The following is a 24,485-nucleotide window of genomic DNA, read 5'->3' on the forward strand; positions in this document are numbered from 1 at the left end:
CAGTTAATTTATATCATGGTCAGACAGAGATTCCGAAATCAGATACTGGATTGTAAGGCGTACCCAGGAGCTGATATAGACTCAGATCACAATGAAGTAGTGATGAAGAGTAGGCTGAAGTTCAAGAGATTAGTCAGGAAGAATCAATACACAAAGAAATGGGATACGGAAGTACTAAGGGTTGGCTAGACATGCTTGAAGTTCTCTAAGGCTATAGATAAAGCAATAAGGAATAGCTCAGTAGGCAGTACAGTTGAAGAGCAATGGAGATATCTAAAAAGGGTAATCACAGAAGTTGGAAAGAAAAGCATAGGTACAAAGAAGGTAGCTGTGAAGAAACCATGGGTAACACAAGAAACACTTCAGTTGATCGGTGAAAGACGAAAGTACAAAAACGTCCAGGAAAATTCTAAAATACAGAAATACAAGTTGCTGAGGAATGAAACGAATACAAAGTGCATGAAAGGTAAGACGAAATGACTGCATGAAAAATGCGAAGAAATCGAAAAAGAAATGACTGTCTGAAGGACAGGCTCAAGATAGTGAAAAGTCAAAGTAACCTTCTGTAACATTAAAAGCAAGGATGGTAACCTTAAGAGCGCAACGGGATTTCCACTGATAAACGCAGAGGAGAGAGTGGAAAGAGGACATTGAAGGCCTATATGAGGGGGAAGATTTGTCTGATGTGATAGAAGAAGAAACAGGAGTCGATTTAGACAGAAAGGGGATCCGGTATTAGAATCACAACTTAAGAGAGCTTTGGAAGACTTAAGATCAAGTAAGGCAGAAGGGATGGATTTCATCAGATGTTATAAAATCATTGGGAGAAGTGGCAAAAAAAACGACTATTCACGTTGGCGTGTAGAATGTATGCGTCTGGCGTTATACCTTCTGACTTTCGGAACGATATCATCCACACAGTTCCGAAAATTATCGCACAATAAGCTTAACAGCTCATGCATCCAAGTTGCTGGCAAGAATGATATGCAGAAGAATGAAAAAGAAATTGAGGATGTCTTAGATGGCGATTAGTTTGGCCTTAGAAAAGGTAAAGGCACCAGAGAGGCAATACTGATGTTGCGGTTGATAATGCAAGGAAGACTAAAGAAATCTCAAGTCATGTTAGTAGGATTTGTCACCTGGGCAACGCGTTCGACAATGTAAAATGGTGCAAGAAGGAAGAGAAGGGTAATATACAATATATACAAGAACGAAGAGGGAATAATAAGAGTGGACGACCAAGAACGAAGCGCTCGGATTAAAAATGGTAAAAGACAGGGATGTAGTTCTTCCTCCGCCCCCCCCCCCCCCCTTCCGCCAACTGTTCAGTCCGTAAATCGAAGCAACAATGATGGAAATGAAGGAAAGGTTCAGGAGAGGAATTAAAATTGAAGGTGAAAGGATACTAATGCGCGATTTGTTGATGACATTGCTATTCTGAGTGAAAGTGAAGAGGAATGAAAAGATGTAATGAAGGGAATGAACAATCTAATGTGCATAGAATATGGCCTGAGAGTAAATAGAAGAAACACGAAAGGAATGAGAAGTAGCAGAAAAGAAAACAGCGAGAAACTTAATATGAGGAATGATTTTGAAGTACATAAAGTTAAGGAATTCTGCTACCTAGGCAGCAAAATAACCAATGACGTACAGAGCAAGGAGGACATGGAAAGCAGACTAGCCCTATCTAAAAGGCATTCCTGGCCATGAGAAGTCTACTAGTATCAAAGATAGGGCTTAATTTGAGGAAGAAATTTCTGAGAATGTACGTCTGGAGCACATCATTGTGCGTTAGTGAAACATGGACTGTGGGAAAACCGGAACAAAGGGAATCGAAGCAACTGAGATGTGGTGCACTACAGGCGAATGTCGAAAATTGGGTGGACTGATCATGTGCAGAACGAGGAGGTTCTGCGCAGAATCGGAGAGGAAAGGAACATGTGGAAAACACTAACAAGGTGAAGGGACAGAATGATAGAACATCTGTTAAAACGTCAGCGAATGACTTCCATGATACCAGAGGGAGCTGCAGAGGGCAAAACGTGCAGAGGAAGACAGAGACTGGAATACATGCAGCAAACAATTGAGGACGCATGTTGCAAGTACTACTATGTGTTGAAGAGCCTATCACAAGAGAGAAATTCGTGGCGGGCTTCATCAAACCAGTCAGAAGGCTGATGACAAAAAAGGATTTTGTGTGCTTCAAAGAGCAAATTACTTTTGTTCAATTTATGGTATAACTTTATTACTGTTTATGGTAGCTAAGCTTGATGATGGTAATAGAACGAAACTAATAGCGAATTGTGCAATATAAATGGCAGCTGATGGTTTGACCAGGAATTTTAATGATATTAACAGTTAATAGAGATACGTCTTTCCATAGTATCCCAGACATACTCAATGGAGGACAAATCAAGCGACCGCACAGGCAAAGATTCGTTCACTCCTTAAGGCCTTTGTGGGGTGAACTGCATTTGTTATCCTCCTGGAATACACCACGGAACCCTCGTCAGGAAATGCATGAGAATAGGGTGTACCTTTATTATCAGATACTAGCAAACAATGGCGATCCTGCCAACAGTTACCAAATCACTCCAATTTATATTTATTTATTTGTTAAGGTTCCAGTCCGAAGGTTGTTGCACTCAACCACACAACATTTCGTATGATAAGAACAACATCAAAATAAACATTTAGAATAGAGGCAATAAAAACCCAACAGCACGACTAGATGAAGATGAGTGTACAGCATGGTTACAAGTTTTACAATTCAGTGACTGGGTCATAAGTAAATTGTAATTAATGTTATTCGTAAGTGTTGGACAGTAAATACCATTATTGTAAAAGAACAGAATATCATTTAAAATTTACAATATTATAATTACAATATTACAGTTTTCAATGTTGCAAAACATTATGTACCATGACATTCGACCTATAACATACAGGATTTACATACTCCAGTGCTTCTACTCATTGGGGGCGTTCCTTGGACTAACTGCGCCAAATATCTTGGATCTCACTTTGATAAACGTCATCATTCAGAAACATACAACCGACACAGCAAATTAAACATACAAAGTAAACACACAATTATATGTGCGGATACACATATTATTAAAATGGATCTATATATACATGAATGTATGTATGTGTGTATGCACATATCTCCCTAAACTACTGCACCGATTTCAGCCAAGCTTGGTACACATATCATTTACTGTGTGAAATCATCGCTGTGAGAGTAAGTATCATCTACAGGGTGTTTCAAAAATGACCAGTATATTTGAAACGGCAATAAAAACTAAACGAGCAGCGATAGAAATACACCGTTTGTTGCAATATGCTTGGGACAACAGTACATTTTCAGGCGGACAAACTTTCGAAATTACAGTAGTTACAATTTTCAACAACAGATGGCGCTGCAAGTGATGTGAAAGATATAGACGACAACGCAGTCTGTGGGTGCGCCATTCTGTACGTCGTCTTTCTGCTGTAAGCGTGTGCTGTTCACAACGTGCAAGTGTGCTGTGGACAACACGGTTTTTTCCTTAGAACAGAGGATTTTTCTGGTGTTGGAATTCCACCGCCTAGAACACAGTGTTGTTGCAACAAGACGAAGTTTTCAACGGAGGTTTAATGTAACCAAAGGACCGAAAAGCGATACAATAAAGGATCTGTTTGAAAAATTTCAACGGACTGGGAACGTGACGGATGAACGTGCTGGAAAGGTAGGGGGACCGCGTACGGCAACCACAGAGGGCAACGCGCAGCTAGTGCAGCAGGTGATCCAACAGTGGCCTTGGGTTTCCGTTCGCCGTGTTGCAGCTGCGGTCCAAATGACGCCAACGTCCATGTATCGTCTCATGCGCCAGAGTTTACACCTCTATCCATACAAAATTCAAATGCGGCAACCCCTCAGCACCACTACCATTGCTGCACGAGAGACATTCGCTAACGATATAGTGCACAGGATTGATGACGGCGATATGCATGTGGGCAGCATTTGGTTTACTGACGAAGCTTATTTTTACCTGGACGGCTTCGTCAATAAACAGAACTGGCGCATATGGGGAACTGAAAAGGCCCATGTTATAGTCCCATCGTCCCTGCATCCTCAAAAAGTATTGGTCTGGGCCGCCATTTCTTCCGAAGGAATCATTGGCCCATTTTTCAGATCCGAAACGATTACTGCATCACGCTATCTGGACATTCTTCGTGAATTTGTGGCGGTACAAACTGCCTTAGACGACAATGCGAACACCTCGTGGTTTATGCAAGATGGTGCCCGGCCACATCGTACGGCCGACGTCTTTAATTTCCTGAATGAATATTTCGATTATCCTGTGATTGCTTTGGGCTATCCGAAACATACAGGAGGCGGCGTGGATTGGCCTCCCTATTCGCCAGACATGAACCCCTGTGACTTCTTTCTGTGGGGACACTTGAAAGACCAGGTGGACCGCCAGAATCCAGAAACAATTGAACAGCTGAAACAGTACATCTCATCTGCATGTGAAGCCATTCCGCCAGACACGTTGTCAAAGGTTTCGGGTAATTTCATTCAGAGACTACGCCATATTATTGCTACGCATGGTGGATATGTGGAAAATATCGTACTATAGAGTTTCCCAGACCGCAGCGCCATCTGTTGTTGACAATTGTAACTACTGTAATTTCGAAAGTTTGTCCGCCTGAAAATGTACTGTTGTCCCAAGCATATTGCAGCAAACGGTGTATTTCTATCGCTGCTCGTTTAGTTTGTATTGCCGTTTCAAATATACCGGTCATTTTTGAAACACCCTGTATCTATAAAATGGGTGGTGTTCGTGGTGAAAAAGCATTTTAGTTCATGATACGTGGACCACCGTACTTAAGCCATCTAGTATTTGAGAATGAAAGCACGTGTAGACTTGCAACAAACTCCACACATAATTTCAAACCTTTACGAACTTCTTCTCACTGACGAGCCCCGCCAAATACCGAAGTAAAAAGTTTGCCACATACTCTTAACGTTCGCTGTTTATGCAGTGAAACTTCCACATGAAGTATGGCGTTTTAATTTATTACTTTCTTACTTCTAGCTGTATATGGCATACTTTGCAGGCGATACTTAGATATACGACTGAATGTACCAGAAAAAATTATATCATTGTGTGACACATAGTCAAGAAGATATGACATCATAATTAATGATATGCGTGAAAAACTGCCGCATCATACAAGACATTTAAATTAATACTTCTTTAACACTAACTCTATTCGCACCATATTTCACAGACTATATCCGCATATGTCGCTAAATCCATCTACAAAAATAAATCATTGTACGACAGTAGGTCAAGAGATATGACGTCACAAACATTGAGCTACGCGCAAACAAGACTGCAGGGCGAAGGACCCTAGCTGAAATATGTGTACAAAAATATGTTAAATATATGTGAAATGTATGTGAAATGTTTGTGACTTCTTCGTAAGGAGGGAAAGCCAAAGGTAAAACCCTCATCCTGAGCCCCTGGAACAATTTCAAATAAATTTGCTATTCATTTTAATTACAATCGGTTTTGAAATACTGGGCGCCAAAAATCACCAACCCCTTGTTAGAGTGAGCGTAATAATGTGTAGCGAGAACGAAAAAGATGAAGATGGATAGACAATGAATGATAAGGCGGAGGTGAGTACAGGATGGAGTGGGGGGGGGGGAGATGGAAAGAGGGGAAAGGGGAAATGAACAGGGAGAAGAGACAGGAGGAGATTGACAGAGAAAGAAAGAGGATATGAAGAGAGATAGGAGGAGAAAGAGATAGGCAGAGAGAGGGGGGGGGGGGAGTATAGGACGAACAGAGAGAGGGAGACGAGAAAATGGAGGAGAACGGGAGATGGACAGAAAAAAGAAACATGTGGAGGTGGGAAGGGGAGAGGGGAGAGCAACAGTTGGAGGGACAGGAGGAGGTGGACAGAGAGAGGAGGAACAGATGGACAGAGAGAGACGGAAGTAAGACATGCAATTAGATGGGCAAGGAGGAACAGAGGGGGAAGGAGCATACTGACAGAAGAGGGAGAAGCAGAGCCATAAGACAAAGGGGAGGAGAAGATGGACAGAGAGAGGGCAGGAGGAGATGTACAGAAAGTGGGGATGTTGAGGATGGTCAGAGAGAGAGGATGGTGGAGTTGGACAGAGAATGGGGGAAGGAGGAGATGTACAGAGAAGGGGGAAGGGGCAGCTGGACTAACAGGAGATTAGAATAAACAAATACTCTGGCGTTTCTGGGTTCTTAATAAAAAAAAATCACTCCAGTTGTGATACTCAATAGTTCCACACATAAGGATTCTGGGAGCTGTAGATGCACAGGTGTTGAGAGGCACTGCTTCCTATGACTTCCACCAGGTTGTCTACGGAAACGTTGGCGTCGATATGACCGCCACAAACAGAAGCGCGACTTTACAGAATGTCACTCAGTGCCTCAGTTAATTCTAGTTCTCCAGCGTGCATGTTTCTTGTATTTGCAGTATGGTGTCAGCAGTAAACGATGAGAAGCAACTCGAGAACTCGACCTATCTTCCCTGAACCTGTTCCCAGCGGTTCTTGGCGATATCCTGTTAGCTCATGTATGGCTGTATTATGGAAAACAAAACAGACCAAGTAATTTATGTAACTTCTGAAAATAAATATTTGAAGAGAGGTATGAAAGTTTGCAACGAAATCCCAATTCTTGTGTAAAATAGACTTGTTTTATGCCTGACATATGTAGCTGTAATTAAATAATAAGATGAAATTTGGAAAATCACAATTCTTGAATGAATCTTTCACTCTCAGAGGACTGTACACTGTTGTGAAACATCCAATACACATGTTTTATGCCTGACATATGCAGCTGTAATGAAATACTGAGATGAATTTTCACTCTGCAGCGGCTTTTTATAGATACGTACTTTAAAGAAAAAAAATAACCTCCTTCCGATCAGGCCATTAAGGCCCAAAGTTACCGACCGACCGCCGTGTCATCTTCAGATGGATGGGGATATGGAGTGGCATGTGGTCAGCACATGGCTCTCCCGGCTGTATGTCAGTTTCCGAGACCGCAGCCGCTACTTCTCACTCAAGTAACTCCTCAGTTTGCCTCACAAGGTCTGAATGCACCCCGCTTGCCAAAAGCGCTCGGCAGACAGGATGGTCACCCATCTGAGCGCTAGCCCAGCCCGACAGCGCTTAACTTCGGTGATCTGACGGGAACCGGTGTTACCACTGCGGCAAGATACGTCCTCTGCAAGATTCATAAATAATTTTAAGGTATATTGAAAGGAACGGCTGAAAAAGATACAAGTTTTGAAACGTGTTAGAAATTGTAAAGAGGCACCTTAATTTTGAAAAATTTGGAAGATTTACGAGTAGACAAGATGACACAAAACCGTTTCCACAAATATTGAACTCCACTGGAAATGTTCATAATTATTAAACAGTGATACTACCAGAATGCACACAGACAACAGGAGCACTAGTCTTGAAATCGATAAAAGGAAATGAAGAAATCATGAGAATTGAAAGATAGGTTCTGTCGCCAATAATAGTCAGCACAACGACAAAATATTAACTTCCGAAATGACATATAAGGATACAAAGACGTAAAAAGTAAATGAAAATGGTATTAAGTATACACTATAAATATGTATAGGCTTTTACAAGCAGTGTACTGTAGGTCTCTAGAAGAGCGTAGCGTTCCAAAGGATTGGAAAAGGGCACAGGTCGTCCCCGTGTTCAAGAAGGGACGTCGAACAGATGTGCAGAACTATAGACCTATATCTCCAACGTCGATCGGTTGTAGAATTTTGGAACACGTACTATGTTCGAGTATAATGACTTTTCTGGAGACTAGAAATCTACTCTGTAGGAATCAGCATGGGTTTCGAAAAAGACGGTTGTGTGAAACCCAGCTCGCGCTATTCGTCCAAGAGACTCAGAGGGCCATAGACACGGGTTCACAGGTAGATGCTGTATTTCTTGACTTCCGCAAGGCGTTCGATACAGTTCCCCACAGTCGTTTAATGAACAAAGTAAGAGCATATGGACTATCAGACCAATTGTGGGATTGGATTGAAGAGTTCCAAGATAACAGAACGCAGCATGTCATTTTCAATCGAGAGAAGTCTTCCGAAGTAAGAGTGATTTCAGGTGTGCCGCAGGGGAGTGTCATAGGACCGTTGCTATTCACAATATACATAAATGACCTTGTAGATGACATCGGAAGTTCACTGAGGCTTTTTGCAGATGATGCTGTGGTGTATCGAGAGGTTGTAACAATGGAAAATTGTACTGAAATGCAGGAGGATCTGCAGCGAATTGACGCATGGTGCAGGGAATGGCAATTGAATCTCAATGTAGACAAGTGTAATGTGCTGCGAATACATAGAAAGAAAGATCCCTTATTATTTAGCTACTGTGGTGTCACCGCCAGACACCACACTTGCTAGGTGGTAGCCTTTAAATCGGCCGCGGTCCGCTAGTATACGTCGGACCCGCGTGTCGCCACTATCAGTGATTGCAGACCGAGCGCCGCCACACGGTAGGTCTAGAGAGACTTCCTAGTTCTCGCCCCAGTTGTACAGCCGACTTTGCTAGCGATGGTTCACTGACAAATTACGCTCTCATTTGCCGAGACGATAGTTAGCATAGCCTTCAGCTACATCATTTGCTACGACCTAGCAAGGCGCCATTATCATTTGCTACTTATCTTGTGATGCATCTACCGTCAAGAGATTGAAGTTAAGTATTCCAGAAGCCACGTACCTTTTTTACTAGTCTGACCTCCTTTAACTGTTGCAGACCTCACGCCAGCCTGCGTAAGCTTAAACGCGTGCCTTTCGGCTACCCGTCACAGTGGATTCGCTGTCTTGCCAGTCCACAACAGCTACAAAATAGCAGGTCAGCAACTGGAAGAAGTTAATTCCATAAATTATCTGTGAGTACGCATTAGGAGTGATTTGAAATGGAATGATCATATAAAGTTGATCGTTGGTAAAGCAGATACCAGACTGAGATTCATTGGAAGAATCCTAAGGAATGCAATCCGAAAACAAAGGAAGTAGGTTACAGTACGCTTGTTCGCCCACTGCTTGAATACTGCTCAGCAGTGTGGGATCTGTGAAACGTCCCCTTTTGAAAAATTATACATGACTGTGCTTAAACTGTCACACAATATTTTTAGCGCAATGCAGTCTGACTTTCAATAATCCCTACAAAAGAATGGTCCTGACTAACATTAACCTATTCCTTTCACAAATCACTTACCTCACAAAAATCTTCGTTACTCGAACTACTGCAATAAAGCGAGCGCGACTACTGCCAGCTAAATAGAAGATTCTAACTACTGAGGGCACTAACTACTGATAGGCATAGTCAGCAAATGAAAGATTTTGATAGAGAACAAATGATGTATTTACCTTAATAGTCATAATATATATAGCAGTTCATGACATCCAGTATTACAAATTTCAAAACTCCGCCATCTCTCTCCCAACATCCACCACTGCTGGCGGCTCACCTCCAACTGTGCAACGCTATGCGCTGTTAACATCCAGCTGCCCAACACTACAATGGCAGATATTCCAACAACAATGCAAACCAGCCACAGTCTGCATACAGAACATACAGAGCGCTACGTGGCGTTACCAATATAAAAACTTAAACAGCCTACTTACATAGTCCCCATGCTCCCCACAAAAAATTTTACAAATTGTTTTGGGCAGTGGCCAATACAGATTTGAAAATTTTTTTCATAATTACAATAACAAAGAAATCAAATGCACACACTTACTGATACAATGTTGGTCAAAAGCTAAAATTTTCTCATAGTCCATAAAGACAGTCCTGATCGTTCATCACAGTAAAATAGCAGCGTTTTTCTCAAAGTCTGAGCAGTAGAAGAAAATGCACGTGGAAGTAGTGGATTTCCATGCAATCTTGAAGAAGTAGTGTTGTCCTTCCAACGGAAATACAGTGCTGACTCTTGACATGCAGACAGGTATTGGTCCACAACAGAGCAAACCCACAGCAGAGTCAGTCGAAATTTTGAAGAGTATTGGTAGGTAGGTCATCACAGAGCAGACCCACTGTAGTCCTGGTACAGATTACGGTATTGGTGGGCCACCAGAGGTGCAGACCCACTGCAGTCCTTGTTGAAATAATGGTACTGGTGAGTCAGCAAAGGTGTAGACCCACCGTAGTCTTTGTAGAAATAATGGTATTGGTGGGTCATCAAAGATGCAGACCCACTGTAGTCCTTGTAGAGATGGCCAGCAGCCATCTGTTGCGACTGTGCAGGTGCACAATAACCATTGAAGAGTCTTGCAGATAATATAGCAAGTCCATAACCACCACTTGTACACTCACAAAGTTTTTGGAATTGTCCTTGGAACCAGCAATGCTGTTATCCAGTCCCTTGCTGAATTATTAACACAGATTCTAACACTAACAGTCCCTACTTCTCACATATTGTCCATATACTATGACCAACAGAAACGTGTGCAGTGAAATGTAACTTACAAGTTAATAATATGATGAACTGGTATCAATTACAATTTTATTACATAAGAATACAATAACAACGGTACAAAATACATCATTAAAACATAATAATACAGATAACATTTGCAGTAATAGGGGCTTTACAAAAGAAAAGAAATAAACATATACATCAGTGTTACAGGAACTATGACATAAGTAAATACATAAAAGATCAGAATAATTATTGAAACATCAACTTCACACATGAGCATTAAAACAGAACAGAATTAATAATGTCTAACATCTTTACAAAGTAAATAACATATTATTAATGCAAATTATATTTGAGGATAACAGTATTTCTCATCATAGTTCATGTAGCTGGGTATTAGAAAAATTCTACAACATAAGTCTTATCAGATAAACATATAAAGACAGGAAGAATGTAAATACACGAGGGTACACAAACACATAGTGGGATAACACAAGGAAAGGACAGGGTTTGTTTTGCTGCAGTATTTTGCAAACAAAACTTTCTTTACTTCTCGGAGATCTCCCTTCATTCTTCATTATTTCCAAAAAGTCCTATCTATACCTGCTTTGTGTATTTTTCTCGTATAGCCTCTCAGTGCATTTCTTCAAATTCATCGCAACTCATTCTCTTATAGGCTACCATTCTTAAGCTAACTTAAATCTACTGAGCTCAGATGCTAAACTAAGGGACGAGGCAATGCAGCAGCACAAAACCATTAACACAAACAGCAATGACAAAAAATGGAAAATTGCAAAGCAAGCTACAGTAAATCTAAATTACCAAGCAATGCAACATTACAACCAATATGAGCCAATGTGCAGCAACAAGAAAAATAAATCAGTAGTAAAACTAGCTTAACAGAGTAATACAAAGTGAAATTTAGTAGCACTATGCCTGGCAAACAGCAGCAGCAAATGCAATAACTTATATCTGAACATGACATAGCTCAAGCAGAAAAAATATTACACTTAAGACAACAATGCAGACAAGGGAAATGTATATTCGCATCTTAATGTCTATGTAATTAAAGTGGTGCACCACAAGAAGTTATTCTACCAAAAAAATTACCAAGTAGTTGAAAAGAAAATACCGTATGCAATTCCTGTGAAGGGAAATGTCTTTTTATGCTCCTTCAGTTTTCTGAATAGATCATAAAATTATTTACTGGATCTGTAGGCATAAAATATTTATATTAGTACATCTATTAAATTTTATTTTAACCAATGTTGCAGTGCAGCTAGAAACTAGATATTAAACAAAATGAGTAAATAAATACATAAAGCAAGCCATATGGCATTTCTCTCAACTAGCAAGACAATAGCCGTGAAATGTTTCTCATCGTTTCATTAGGCATTTTAGTAAATATCATAAATTAAGGGCTCCACAGTATAATCATATGTTTTCAAGTTTGAGCATGTCGTATTTGCGATGCTTTCTACAAAGGAATGCCAATAGCGAGTATAATGGCCTCTTTTTTTTCCACCTGTACCTCTGAAAGGCACACACTAATGGCTTTTTTCCAGGCGACTGTCAGGTAGCTGCTCATGATGCATTACGTGCAGGTGGTCACTTAACTTTCATACGGAAATATTTACGACAGCAGTTTCCGCTACAGTGACAGTCTCACATAAAAATATATCACAGGTCAAGAATTTGCGTTTCAAATCTGTAGAAACAAAATCCTATTGATATAACAGAGTCCAAAACATTTTCGTCGGCATTGTAATACATCAACGCATTTACATACATTTCATAACTCTTAAAGTACGATTCTTGGTTTCTAACAACCTTTTTCACAAACCAGAGTCCCTAACCACTACACATTATTCCTTACCTTATTCCTCGACACTTCTTCAATATTTCATCATAACAAATACGTAGCATACTCAAATAACTCATATAGCAACAGCTTATTGATCATAAACATACGGCAACAGCATAATACACATAGTCATCGTAATAATAACATCATAACACCTCAGCCAACTCTCAAAATCGTCGTAGCTTCCTCCAATAATTTCAAAACCTAAAAAAAATTCTCTGCTCATTTCAATAGTGTCATCTACCTCAAACGTACTTTAAAATCATGATCCTGTACCAAATACATCATTCAAAGCTCTTGTAATATCACAATGGTTCCAAAAAAATATGAACATTTCACAAAGTACAGACAAAATACAATTTCATAAGTGTGAAGTTATCCAATTGTGTAATTACATAAACATCTGTCACTGATGTAGAAAAATAAATATTTGTCTCTCTCAGTTAAATGATCAGATAGCTGTGTAATTTGTGTGTTAGAGAAATATGGTACCGATGTGGAAAGTTGTATAAGCAAATACCATATTAGCTAGGGCTCCTTGTGCTTGCCAAACACATGGTACACAAAGTAGGCATGTACCCCCTGAGGATTAATGTAATTATACCCTCAGGTGTCACAGATTACAGCAATGGAATGAAATGTATCACGGATAACTTTCTTTGTAATTCAAAAATCTTTAAAAATAAATGTTTTAAGTATAAAATTAATCACTCAAATACGTGTGCTGTAGCGCTAAACTGTGCGTCTTGTTGCAACATAATCTCTGTAGAAGTGTCGTAGTTATCGTCCTCCGAAAGCTAAGTTCTGCAGAAGTCAATGTACTTACCTCATGATAAACAAAAGTGAAATGCTTTGCATATAGATATCGTAGTTATTATGCTTATTGGCGTGATGAAGAAAGTACTGTACAGTAACGTATTGTTGTGCCACGAAAAAGGCTGTCTCATTGTTGCTATACCACAAAAGTTACTACCAAAACATGTTTTACTTTCCAGAATAATGCAGAAAAACTGTGCAGATATAAAACAAAACACCGCAAAAGCAACATTGTAAATTGTCACTCATTAGTAGCATCGTGATAAAACCGTGTAGTTGTCACATAAACTAACCACTTTGTCATCTGGTATCTCACAGAAAGTACTTTAAATCCAGAATGTATTTTCAAGTAAACCAAAATGTTGCATTAAAATCTCGTTAGCAGAACCAGTATATGTTCTGAGTATGTAAGCCTTGTAGTTGTTACATAATCATGCAACTAACAAGCAAGAATGTACACACACAATAACACTGTGACGTCTGTTCACTATAACAGTGCATTCGTAATTTCTGTTTCAATAAGTTCTCTTGGTTCTTGACTGGATATTTAACTTCAAACATTGTTGCATGTTAACAGATTCTAAGTCCGACAAGCATACTAGTAATGCAACATGAAAAGTTATATGGCAAAGACAAAGTTAAAAAGCAGATTATCTTTCAATAAACGGTTTTACATGTGAAATGTGGTGCAATCCTTTATTCTTCCTAGTACGCAGAGTTTCAACTTCAACGCAGTTATCATGTGGTATACGTCAGATTCTGTAAGGTCCATTGTAAACTAGAAAGAATTTGTGACTCAAGTGTTTCTTCTTATGTGATAATGAATGAGCTTTAATGAGAACTTTCTGACCAATGTATAATTTCTTTGCTTTTGCTTTAGCGTGTAGATTTCTCCTTTTGTCTGCTGCAGATTTTATATTTTTAATAGCCAAATCAATTATGTCCTTGTGTCGAAGTTTACGTGTATTCGGGAAAGGTACAAGCTCTCTGATTCTGGTCGGTGGTTCTTCATTCTTCAGTACAAGAGTAGGTGGTAAAGCAGTGGAATCATGAGGCATATCGTTCAGCACATTTTGAAATAAGTGTAAATATCTGTCCCAATGCTGATGCTTTCTGTGACAATAAAGTCTGCAAAGCTTATTGATTTCTTTCATAATCCTTTCAGACGGATTCCAATGTGGTGAGTACAATGAAATAAAAACAGGTTTGATTTTATGATTCCGAAACATGTGTCACCAAACAGCAGATCTGAATTGCGGTCTGTTATCTGAAATGACTTTAGCAACGTGGCCAACTTCACGTAAGAAATTTTTAATAAAGGCGTTGGATACAGACCGTCCGGTGGCTTTACGTAACGGAGTGAAAGAAACAAATTTAGAAGTAAGTTCAACAGCGACTAGAACGTACGAAAATCCATTCGATGTTCTGACAAGCGGTCCCATGAGATCAACAGCAGCAAATTCTTTTAATTTAGAAGGAATAATAGGAAACAACGGAGCACGATGTGAGATAGTAGATTGTTTCGCCTTTTGACAAAGTTTGCAAATAGACAAGACTCTTCGAATTCTCTTTTCCATATTGTTAAAATAACAAGTCGTCCGAAGAATATGATAACATTTTCGTGGACCAAAATGTGCATAGCTGAAATGAATGTACCAAATGAGCTTATTAACAAAATCGTCAGGAATGCAAAGTACCCATAGCTTGTCATCAACAGTGCAGCCTTTGAACAGTATGTTGTTTCTACCCAGATAATAATGCCGAATCTGAGTGTGCGGCTTTTCATGCCATTTACTTTTGATGTATTTCCAAATCGGATCTTTATCTTGTTCATGAGCAATGTCCTTTAAAGATGTGGTGATGAAGTTTTCAAAGGCGACTCTCTGAATGTAAAGAATACTGAAATTTTTCTCGAGGTTGCCATCTGTGTTACTTTTCTCAAGCCCAGCCGGTGCGCGTGACAGTGCGTCCGCAACAATGTTCTCCTTGCCGGGAATGTAGACTATTGTGAAGTGGAATTCTTGCAGAAACAATGCCCAACGTTTTAACCTGTCATGATTTAATTTTGAGGACATAATAAATTGTAATGCACGATGATCACTGTATACTTTTACGTGCTTACCAGAAAGAAAGAAACGGAATTTATTAAATGCCCAAACGATAGCTAAAGCTTCTGATTCAGGAAGGGAATAATTTTTTCAGATTTTGTTAGCACTCGGCTAGCAAAAGCAATGGTTTTCTGAACAGTAGTGACATTTTCTGTGGCTTCTTGAAATAAATGGGCACCAAGACCGACTTTAGAAGAATCCGTGCTAAGGCAGAAATCTTGTGACAGATCTGGATGAGCTAGTATGGCGCGTTAAGTAGCGATTCTTTCAAGGAATTGAATTCCAACTGTGCTTGTTCGTCCCAGTTCCAAATAGTATTTTTTCCAGTGAGAGAACAAAGTTTTGGTGTAACTAGAATTTGCATATTCAGAAAACGACGGTAAAAATTTACGAGACCTAGAAAACTGCGGACTTGTCTTTTTGTGGATGGAACTGGAATGGCTCTGATTGCTTCTAACTTTTCAGGATCCGGCTGAATGCCTTCAGAAGAAATAATATGTCCCAAAAACCTCACCTTTGACCTACCGAATTCAGACTTTTCCAAGTTAACTGTAATTCCAGGTTCTGCAAAAATACGTAACAAACTGTTGAGGATGCGATTATGTTGTTCCCATGAAGCTTCTGCTATTAGAATATCGTCCACATATAAGGTGATGTGACGTTTTAAGAACTCAGGTGATATGGAATTTAGGCCGCGAATGAATGCTGCCGAAGAAATGTTCAAACCAAAAGGAAGTTTCCGAAACTGATAACAAACGCCGAAACGAAGGAAAGCTGTGTATTTTCTACATTCTGGATGAAGTTCGATCTGATAAAAGCTAGGTCTAAGATCAATGGAAGACAACACTTTTACACCATTAAAATTTTGAAGAAGTTCTTCCAACGTTTGCGGCCTGTCTGTTTCAGGAATGATGATAGTATTGATTTGTCTCGAATCTAAGACAAGCCTGATCGATCCATTTTTCTTCTCAACAACATGTAATGGATTGTTGTATGAGCTTACTGCAGGCTCAATAATGCCCTCGTCAAGCATAGATAGTACTTCTGTTCTAACACGGTCCCTATAATGCGCCGGAATTACGTATGGTCTAACACAAAATTTAGTATGCTCACGAACACGAAATTGGTATTGAAATCCCTTGATTGTTCCTGTTTTATGAGTAAGAACTGTGGACTGTGCTTGTAAAATCTCAAAAAGGTCCTCCCTATCAGTGTCATTACAATTCTCAATTGTTTGAATTTTATTCTGAATTAACTCATTAGTATCAAATGTGCCGTCGATATCATCCCTGTCAGTACTTGCAGAGTGATTGTTAGTGTCAAGTTCCGTCGAAAATTCCGAACTGTTGTCTAACAGGAGATAAAGCCGATTAATTTCTTCGTCATGGCTCTGAGCACTATGGGACTTAACATCTATGGTCATCAGTCCCCTAGAACTTAGAACTACTTAAACCTAACTAACCTAAGGACATCACACAACACCCAGCCATCACGAGGCAGAGAAAATCCCTGACCCCGCCGGGAATCGAACCCGGGAACCCGGGCGTGGATCTTCGTCATGGTTTGAGAGCCAATCTTCAAATTTCCAAGCTACTGACTTACCCTCTTTTTCTAAACTTATTTCAGCATCGTGAAAGTTTAAGATTGCTTTGTATTCATTCAAAAAGTCTACTCTCAGTATAATTTCCGTCAACAATAATGGAACAATAAGAAAGTTCATAGAGAAGCTGTGGCTTTTACAAAAGAATTCTAAGTTGGTTTGTTGGCGTACATCTACACTTTTTCCAAAGATTGCACCTTGTAATTTAATCTTACGTAACGGAAGTGTGGGGCAATCGTTCGATTTGTTGCATTTGCGAAAGGCTGTTTCACTAATTACTGAAATGGGACTGCCAGAGTCAAGTACTGCCGTAAATCTTATGTCATTTACTGTAATGTGAATCACAGGATATGCAATGTTGTTATGTTTTACGTCGTGTTCTTGGAATAAGATGTCCCTAATGTCTTCCATTTTTACGTAATTACTAGCTACGGCAGCTGCGTCGTTGGTTTCATATGTACGTTTTGTGGCTGCCAGGGGTATGAGTCATTGCCTATTGTCTCTTTGTTGGTGCGCGTCGTTATTGGGGTTTGGAGACCTAACTTCTACAAATTCACCTTGTCGAGAGGGCCCTGCCCTGTTTAAATCCCGCCAGTTCTGATGCAATTCAGGTCTGTCGTTACGATAATATCGTCTGTCGTCATGTCGGTAGATTCCATAGTTTCTTTCTTGTCGGTCACGTGGTGGAGAATTTCTCCCTGAATCGTAACTGTGCGCTGGACCGTTGCGTCTAAAGTTATTCTGTCTCTCTTGATAATACACTCCTGGAAATGGAAAAAAGAACACATTGACACCGGTGTGTCAGACCCACCATACTTGCTCCAGACACTGCGAGAGGGCTGTACAAGCAATGATCACACGCACGGCACAGTGGACACACCAGGAACCGCGGTGTTGGCCGTCGAATGGCGCTAGCTGCGCAGCATTTGTGCACCGCCGCCGTCAGTGTCAGCCAGTTTGCCGTGGCATACGGAGCTCCATCGCAGTCTTTAACACTGGTAGCATGCCGCGACAGCGTGGACGTGAACCGTATGTGCAGTTGACGGACTTTGAGCGAGGGCGTATAGTGGGCATGCGGGAGGCCGGGTGGACGTACCGCCGAATTGCTCAACACGTGGGGCGTGAGGTCTCCACAGTACATCGATGTTGTCGCCAGTGGTCGGCGGAAGGTGCACGTGCCCGTCGACCTGGGACCGGACCGCAGCGACGCACGGATGCACGCCAAGACCGTAGGATCCTACGCAGTGCCGTAGGGGACCGCACCGCCACTTCCCAGCAAATTAGGGACACTGTTGCTCCTGGGGTATCGGCGAGGACCATTCGCAACCGTCTCCATGAAGCTGGGCTACGGTCCCACACACCGTTAGGCCGTCTTCCGCTCACGCCCCAACATCGTGCAGCCCGCCTCCAGTGGTGTCGCGACAGGCGTGAATGGAGGGACGAATGGAGACATATCGTCTTCAGCGATGAGAGTCGCTTCTGCCTTGGTGCCAATGATGGTCGTATGCGTGTTTGGCGCCGTGCAGGTGAGCGCCACAATCAGGACAGCATACGATCGAGGCACACAGGGCCAACACCCGGCATCATGGTGTGGGGTGCGATCTCCTACACTGGCCGTACACCACTGGTGATCGTCGAGGGGACACTGAATAGTGCACGGTACATCCAAACCGTCATCGAACCCATCGTTCTACCATTCCTAGACCGGCAAGGGAACTTGCTGTTCCAACAGGACAATGCACGTCCGCATGTATCCCGTGCCACCCAACGTGCTCTAGAAGGTGTAAGTCAACTACCCTGGCCAGCAAGATCTCCGGATCTGTCCCCCATTGAGCATGTTAGGGACTGGATGAAGCGTCATCGCACGCGGTCTGCACGTCCAGCACGAACGCTGGTCCAACTGAGGCGCCAGGTGGAAATGGCGTGGCAAGCCGTTCCACAGGACTACATCCAGCATCTCTACGATCGTCTCCATGGGAGAATAGCAGCCTGCATTGCTGCGAAAGGTGGATATACACTGTACTAGTGCCGACATTGTGCATGCTCTGTTGCCTGTGTCTATGTGCCTGTGGTTCTGTCAGTGTGATCATGTGATGTATCTGACCCCAGGAATGTGTCAATAAAGTTTCCCCTTCCTGGGACAATGAATTCACGGTGTTCTTATTTCAATTTCCAGGAGTGTATTTATTTTGGTTCCCATATCGTCTGTTTCTCTGATTGTCTCTGTGATAGTCATTACCGCGGAGAGGTGATCTTTCCCTGTAATTATTACTACTCTGCCAACGGTTGTCATACAGGTGGTGTCTGTTTTGGTCACGATTTGTGTTGTGAGGATAGCCTTGTCGTGTCCAGTTATTATTTCTTTCATCGCGGAATTGCGACGGATGTGACCTGTAATTGTTGTGTTCCTGTTTTCGCGTTCCGCGATTGTCACTGTAATTTCTAATTCTTGTAAGAGTCCGTGAAAAGCTTCAGTGTCGTCTTTGCAACGTCCTGCCAAAATAATATGTCGTAAATGTTCAGGTAATTTGATTAAGCAAATGCGGATGTGTTCTGAGGGGCTGTATGGGTTTGACAGGTACTGATTCATGTGCAACATGTCTTCAAAATATTTCACAAGACTGGAAAATTCAGATTGTTCGAAATGTTTCATCATTATGATGCTATGTTTTACTCGGTCTTGTGTAGTTTGAGACCAATATGCTGAGAGGAAGGCAAGATAAAATTCTCCTTCACTGTGACATTCGTGATTGACCGATCGCATTCTTACAGCTGGTTCATTCTCTAAGTAGCCACACATAAATTCTAATCTGTGTCCTAACGACCAGTTTGGAGGAAAACAATGAGAGAATTGATGGAGCCATGCTTGTGGATGAATGTCGTTGCCAGAATTCTTCAATGTTTTGAATTTACGTGTAGTAATGAACAGCTTATAGTCAAAATCATCATGTCGGCGAGTCACATGTCGGTCATTGTTACGTCGTTTCGGCGGTTCCATCTCAAAATTCGGTGTGCCTTGCCAATTTCTTTCATAATTTCCGAAGTGTCCTGTGTTATTATTTTGTGGTTGTTCCGTATTTCTAAGTCCCTCTTCCCGTGTTGGAGCGCGAGTGTCCTCTGAAATATGTAATTTTTGTATTACTTGTGCCAACTGATCTTGTACTTCCCGGATTTCTCTTTTGTGTTGCGTATTAATTTGATTCTGATTTTGTTTGAATTTCTTAATTTGTTCATACTCTTCTGTGTCAGTGATGGCTACAGGTCTTGTGTCATTCAGATCATCATCTACCTTTGTAGATAAGTTAGTGAACTGATCCGAAAGTTCGGCTACTTTCTCCGATAGTGTACTTATTTCCTCAGTGTGTTTTTCTGAACCAAGTTTCAGAGTATCTACTGTGTCCTTTAAGTTTTCCTGAGTTTTTGCAAGTTGCGTAACCGAATCGGTAGATCAACTGAGTCAATTTTAGCTTGCAAGGTTTCGTGATTTTCATGAACAATGGTTTGCAGTTCTTTTATGGCTGCTTCGTGATTCTGTAATGCATTTTCATGCCGCAAAAAAATAGGTTGAAAATGCTCACAAATTTGTGTTTTTACTTCATTACAGACCTTTTGACATTTCGATTCAATGTTATGTAACTCAGTAGTTAAATCTTCACGTGTTTGTTCAAGTGTGGTGTCTAACTTTTGAAGCTTTTGCTGTGTTTGTCTCTGATTTGGTTCCATTGTGTCTAACTGTTGCTGTGTTTGTCTCTGGTGTTGTTCCATTGTGTCTAACTATTGCTGTGTTTGTCTCTGGTGTTGTTCCATTGTGTCTAACTTTTGAAGCTTTTCCTGTGTTTGTCTCTGATTTTGTTCCATTTGTTGCATTAGCTGTAATAACAATGCATTAGTGTCTGGAATCTGTTCCTCTACGCTTTTTGGCAGTGCATTTGCACCGGCAACATTCACATTTTGACAAGCAGAAAATGTGTCTTGACTTATTTGAGAAAACGGTGAGGACGCAATACCTGAATCTACAGTATTTGCAAAATTGTCCTGTCATTTCGGATTCCTGAGGCGAGCTGTTGCCGATCGATCGATCGATAATGCTTCCCGGCTTACTAATTGTTTCACTGCCTACGCCATTGTTTGCCGCCCGCTCCATTTCCCTATGCAAAATTACCAAATTTCTATGTTGAACATTAGTTAATTCATTACACGGTGGCGCTAACACACTGCTTTCGTCTTGACTGTCATTTCTCAGTTTACTTTGGAGCCTAGTATTACGTTTTTCACACGCCATAATTGTCACAATATTTCACACGATAACACAGAAAAGCACAATTTGAAGAGCAAAATAAGATAACATAGCAATGGAAATAATGTCTACCTAATTGCAAGCGCAGCTGCGAAATACTTGGTGCAAATCTACATGCATGTCACAACTGTTTTACTGTACAACAATGAAAAACTGCAATTACAAAGGAAATTCTCTCTATGATTACGCGCTAGCAATAAACAAAGGCTACACTAATTACACAACTACAAGAAAAAATCAGAAGATTCCAGTGGGGTATCCTCGGCTAAGGGTCAACATATGAAACGTCCCCTTTTGAAAAATTATACATGACTGTGCTTAAACTGTCACACAATATTTTTAGCGCAACGCAATCTGACTTTCAATAATCCCTACAAAAGAATGGCCCTGACTAACATTAACCTATACCTTTCACAAATCACTTACCTCACAAAAATCTTCGTTACTCGAACTACTGCAATATAGCGAGCGCCACTAGTGCCAGCTAAATAAAAGATTCTGACTACTGAGGGTACTAATTACTGATAGGCATAATTAGCAAATGAATGATTTTGATAGAGGACAAATGATGTGAAACTTCCTGGCAGATTAAAACTGTGTGCCCGACCGAGAATCGAACTCGGGACCTTTGCCTTTCACGGGCAAGTGCTCTACCAACTGAGCTACCGAAGCACGACTCACGCCAGGTACTCACAGCTTTACTTCTGCCAGTACCTCGTCTCCTACCTTCCAAACTTTACAGAAGCTCTCCTGCGAACCTTGCAGAAATAGCACTCCTGAAAGAAAGGATATAGCGGAGACATGGCTTAGCCACAGCCTGGGGGATGTTTCCAGAATGAGATTTTCACTCTGCAGCAGAGTGTGCGCGCACTCCGCTGCAGAGTGAAAATCTCATTCTGGAAACAAATGATGTATTTACCTTAATAGTCATAATATATATAGCAGTTCATGACATCCAATCTTACAAATTTCAAAACTCCTCCATCTCTCTCCCCACATCTACCACTGCTGGCGGCTCACCTCCAACTGCGCAACGCTATGCGCTGTTAACATCCAGCTGTCCAACACTACAATGGCAAATATTCCAACAACAATGCAAACCAGCCACAGACTGCACACAGCACATACAGAGCGCTACGTGGCGTTACCAATATATAAATTTAAACAGCCTACTTACATATCCGTACCAGATAGGGTTGATAGAAGATCCAACAGAGAGCAGCGCGCTTCGTTACAGGAACATATAGTAATCACGAAAGCGTTACGGAGATGATAGATAAACTCCAGTGGAAGACTCTGCAGGAGAGACGCTCAGTAGCTCGGTACTGGCTTTTGTTGAAGTTTCGATAACATACCTTCACCGAGGAGTCAAGCAGTATATTGCTCCCTCCTACACATATCTCGCGAAGAGACCATGAGGATAAAATCAGAGAGATTAGAGCCCACACAGAAGCATACCGATAATCCTTCTTTCCACGAACAATACGAGACTGGAATAGAAGGAAGAACCGATAGAGGTACTCAGGGTACCCTCCGCCACACACCGTCAGGTGGCTTACGGAGTATGTATGTAGATGTAGATGTAAGACCCTACCAAGGCTGATATCGAGAATTGTTCATTGTAGCGATAAATTAAGAAAGGAAAGTACGTTGAGATCTGGAGAAAATTATCGTAAGTAGAAAGGAAAAAGAAGAAAAAAAGTGGAAATACTTCCAACATAAAACACATGACAAAACACAGAGTATGGAGAGGACAAGAGAAAATACGAAGGAAGGTGAGCCTAACAAAGGGAGTGTTTTTAAAAAAAGTGTAAAGCTGATTTTGAAGCTTACTGTTAGCTGTGGTCCTTCTCTTAGGTGTTACGGAACAGAAGACACTAGGAGTGAGGCGGTTATTCTCAGCCCTCACTGTCAGTCTGGTACCTCTGGTTAACGCGAGCAGACACGCACTGTCAATAGTAAGACCGGACGTGGAGAGAACATTAATCAGGATACACGTCAGCTGCCCGGCAACGGACGTGACAGTATTGTTGAGAGGCAGGGCAGACGCCGGTTCTCATACCGTCATCTCTGATTAATGGGAAACGGATCGCTATGGGTGAGCGCACAGTGATGCGAGGTGCTGACGGGCGGTCTGCAGCACGCCGCTATACGGGGCGTCGTGGGCCCTCCTGATACGTCATGATCTATTCAAGATATAGATACTAGGCTTCTGGTAAGCGGCAATATACGGAGGAGTTGGCGTTTTGCTTTATGCAAAGTCTTCCCCACGCCAACACTGCAAAATTCATAGAACGATGTTGGTGGCGAAGTTACTCTGATCTTTGATCAGTGGTCTCTGTTGGAATTACTCAGTCCGATGTGGAGTTTTGTCATGAGTTGCCGAGTTGTTAGTATTATTATTTTATTATTTATTTTTCAGAAGAGACACATAGGCATTAGTTTCTCGCAAATAATGTTATCTGTTCGCTGTCTTCAATGAAAGTAATCAGGTCAACAGCACGTGTCAGTTTTGTACTGACTAATCAGCAAGGAAGTCGAAGACGTATACTTGAGTAGCTTGTCAGAGAGTCAATAATTGGGGAATAACGCCTTCTGGAATATCCTGTTTTTCATAGACTTCCTACCTTACTGCAGATATCAGAACGACTGGAATGGAAAATGCACCAGCAAGACGGTCAGATGATGAAGACATTGTCCACTTCAAAATGCTATACTGGTCTAAAATCAGTTACGTATGTGGAAACTCTACCAGAAGACTGTCAAAAGGTCCTGCTCCATCCATTACACAAAAAAGGATGCTTGGAAAACGTCAGCAATTACAGAAGTATCTCCCTGCACAGGGTGACATACCTAATTTTATCAACTGCATATGGGCAACGGTTATAGGTTCAAGCTGTGCCTCAAAAAATGTGACAGTTAAATTTTTCAGATAGCGCGCTGAAGTGGTGTGGAAGGTGCTTGAAAGCCAGATAAATTTATTATCTGTGGGAATGAAAAATCGTTCCGCAGGATTGTATCTCAGAGAGTGCCATAGGGGTTAGTCTTAGACCCACTATTGCTTTTATTGTATGTCAATGATATTTAGTCGCTTCTGTCCTATTAGCATCATCTCTATACCGACGACCACCAGATTTACCGGTGGTAAATCTCTATTCCGGACCTGAAGATATAAATATCGCGACCGACCAGACGAGTAGTTATCTGTCTCCAGTGGTTTTACGGCCGAAAAACTTGGAGCTTAAACTAAGCGCAAAGAAGCTACAGGTAATCTTAGTATCCCATCAGATGTTAATAAGATCAGAGT

At 41.2% G+C, this 24,485-nt stretch overlaps 1 non-coding gene across 1 annotated transcript; it reads right to left on the reverse strand.

Moving 5' to 3' along the window:
• Nucleotides 1-21,776: 21,776 nt before the first annotated feature.
• Trnas-uga lies at nt 21,777-21,851 on the reverse strand. Its single transcript has one exon. It is a non-coding gene; the product is annotated as a tRNA-Ser (tRNA).
• Between the last annotated feature and the right edge of the window lie 2,634 nt (nt 21,852-24,485).

Source organism: Schistocerca piceifrons, chromosome 8, assembly GCF_021461385.2.
Source record: "Schistocerca piceifrons isolate TAMUIC-IGC-003096 chromosome 8, iqSchPice1.1, whole genome shotgun sequence".
Classification (NCBI taxonomy): Eukaryota; Metazoa; Arthropoda; class Insecta; order Orthoptera; family Acrididae; genus Schistocerca; species Schistocerca piceifrons.